The following is a 3,002-nucleotide window of genomic DNA, read 5'->3' as shown; positions in this document are numbered from 1 at the left end:
TGTAGGCTGCAGTCCTTGACACTCTGCAGCAGTCGCTTCAGGCCCTCCTCAGTTTCAGCAAGCAGGGTTGTGTCATCTGCATAATGCAGATTGTTGATAGATTTTCCACCAATCTTGACCCCACATTTCTCCTCACAGAGCTCAGCCTCCTAGATAATCTGCTCTGCATACAGGTTGAAAAGGTATGGAGATAGGATGCATCCCTGGCATACGCCATAGCATCTCCATTCTTTTTTTTTTTATGGTGAGAAAAATTTATTACATTTAGAATTAGCCCGCTGGACTCAGTTTAGATGATCCCAATTTTGTTGGCAACATCCAAAGCATCATAATCAGGAGCAAGTTGAACATAGGCCTTGTTCTCTCCATCAGGCCTAATCAAAGTGTTGACCTTAGCCACATCATTGTCATAGAGCTTCTTTACAGCTTGTTTAATTTGGTGCTTATAGGCCTTGACATCCGCAGTGAACACAAGTGTGTTGTTATCTTCTATCTTCTTCATAGCTGACTCAGTGGTCAGGGAAATTTGATGATGGCATAGTGGTCAAGCTTGTTTCTCCTGGGAGCGCTCTTCCGGGGGTATTTGGGCTGCCGTCGGAGTCTCAGCGTCTTAGACCGCCGGAACGTGGGTGATGTGCGGATCTTCTTTTTTTTTTGGCTGTGGACGCCTTTCAGGACTGCCTTCTTGGCCTTCAATGCCTTTGCTTTGGCTTCAGTTTTGGGAGGGGCAGGGGCTCCTTCTTCACTTTTGGCAGCATCTCCATTCTATACATTCTGTTTGCATGGGCCCACCTGAAGGTACTGTTTACCTTATTTATATTATTAACATTCTAAATACCTTAGTGGATACCAAACACCTTGCATTTGCATGTCTATCTGTGTTTTATTGACTATGCAAAGTCATAGATTGCCAAAAGAACAAACAAACAGGTCTTGGAGAAGGTATCACTAAAGTGATCCTTGGAGGCAAGGATGGCAAAGCTTCATCTCACATACTTTGTACATATTGTTAGGAGAGACTATTCCTTGGAAAGGGATATCTTGCTTGGAAAAGTGGAGGGTCAGTGAAGGAGAGGGAGATCCTCAATAAGATGAACTGATACAGTGACTGTGGCAATAGGTTCAAGTATGTCAAGGATAATAAATATGGTGCAAGACAGGACAGGGTCAGATCTGTTGTTCATTGCATTGCTAAGAGTCGTATGTGACTCAATGGCATCTAACAATAACAAAACCCAGCCATGTGGTGAGAGTTACCGAGACAGTGGCTTAGGAGAGCCACAACAAGTAGCTCACTGCATTTCATGACTCAAATATGGCATTTTCTGACACCTCATATGCATACAAAAGCTGAACGAGTGAGAAAGCTTGAAGAGAATTGATGACTTTAAGTATGGTGTTGGCAAGGACTATAGACTATAATGGACTACTGGAATGAGTAAATCTGTCATGGAAAAAGTACAGTCAGAATGTTTGTTAGAAGGAAAGATTGTAAAGCATTTTGGACGTTTAATTGGAAGGGATGAGTTCATGGGGAAGGCAACCATGCTTGGTGAAGGAAAGAGCCAGCAAAGATGAAGATAACCCTCAATGAGATGGATTGACATGTGGCTTCAATGATGGGCTCAACCACGGCAACCATTGTGCGAATGGTATAGGACTAGGAAGTGTTTTGTTTTGTTGTACAGGAGGTGGCTGTGCACTGGAATGGACTCAACAGCACCTAACAACAGTAATTGCCAAGATCTATATTCCTGATTTTAATGAGACTACATTTAATGCTTTACAGTTAAGTGTTAGGTTTGTTGTTGTCATGAGATATATTTTATGTTAAGGAAGCATGTTTCTATTTCTAGTTCAAAGGCTTTAAAAAATGTTTTAACAAGTCAAGAATAAGTGTTAAATTTTTTGAGAAAACTTAGCAGCAAAATATCCTGAGTCAAGGGAATAGATCAAGAATCGCGTCACTGGAGCAGCGAAGTACAGTAGGCATTAGTGCGATTGTAGAGGATTGACAACTTGTGGTTGGAAGATATGGCTCTGCTACTCATCACCTGAGAGACCCTGGGAAGTCATGTGTTGGTGCTGTTGTAGGGTGTCATCAACTAGGACTCACAGTGAATTGATGAACAATGGATATGAATCTGCCCTGTCCTGTGCCATCCCCATCATCTTGGATATACTTGAGCCCATGTATAGTAAACTCTGTGAAGTTCAGTCTCATTTGTGAAAGGGATACCAATCGCATCTGCTTAGTTCTGTGAGGATGGAGTAAGAAAATATGTGTAAAGTACTGAGGGAGCCAGTCTCCACGAGGGCAGCCAATGATGTTTGCCTCTTGATATTTACACCTTTATGTGACCTCTTCCCATATGATATTAGAGTTAGTCTATGTGATCAATAAACTATGTCAGAGATGATGGTATGTCACTTCCAAGGCTATATCATGGAAATACATTGAAGCTTCCTGCTTGACTTGTTTCTCTGTTGGATCACTTGTTTTGGGGTAGCTGTCATGTACATAGCTCCATGGAGAACTCCACTTGGTGAAGAACTAAGACCTGATGTCAACAGTGCATGGACCATTTTATTTTATTTTATTTTTTTTGCTTCTCTGAGTATTTATTTAGAATCATAAGGAAGGTAAACAAAGTAAAATCACAAGGAAGTACAAAACAACAACAAAGGATAATGGTGAAGTCTTTTACAGATAAGGCCAATTTCCTCTTTATGCTAATCTCAAGAGGGAGGGATTCATTTGACACAAACTAAGAACAATGTTGACTCTTAGGGAATGCCCCAGTGCCACAAGGTGACCTTCAGCTTGTATTAAGCTTTCCTCATTTCCCGATACAGCATTTGGTCTACTATTATTAAATTTGATATTCGGCTTCCCTCATTTACCCCTCTTTTGTTTAAATCATAATTTTGAGATCATCAAGATGCACATAATTTTTCTTCTTCAGGATTCATTCTTCCTTGTCTCTTAATCCTTTATATGT

Source organism: Elephantulus edwardii, unplaced genomic scaffold (genome assembly GCF_000299155.1).
Source record: "Elephantulus edwardii isolate Elephantulus edwardi_28Jun2011 unplaced genomic scaffold, EleEdw1.0 scaffold00032, whole genome shotgun sequence".
Taxonomy (NCBI): domain Eukaryota; kingdom Metazoa; phylum Chordata; class Mammalia; order Macroscelidea; family Macroscelididae; genus Elephantulus; species Elephantulus edwardii.
This window is presented reverse-complemented; position numbering follows the sequence as displayed.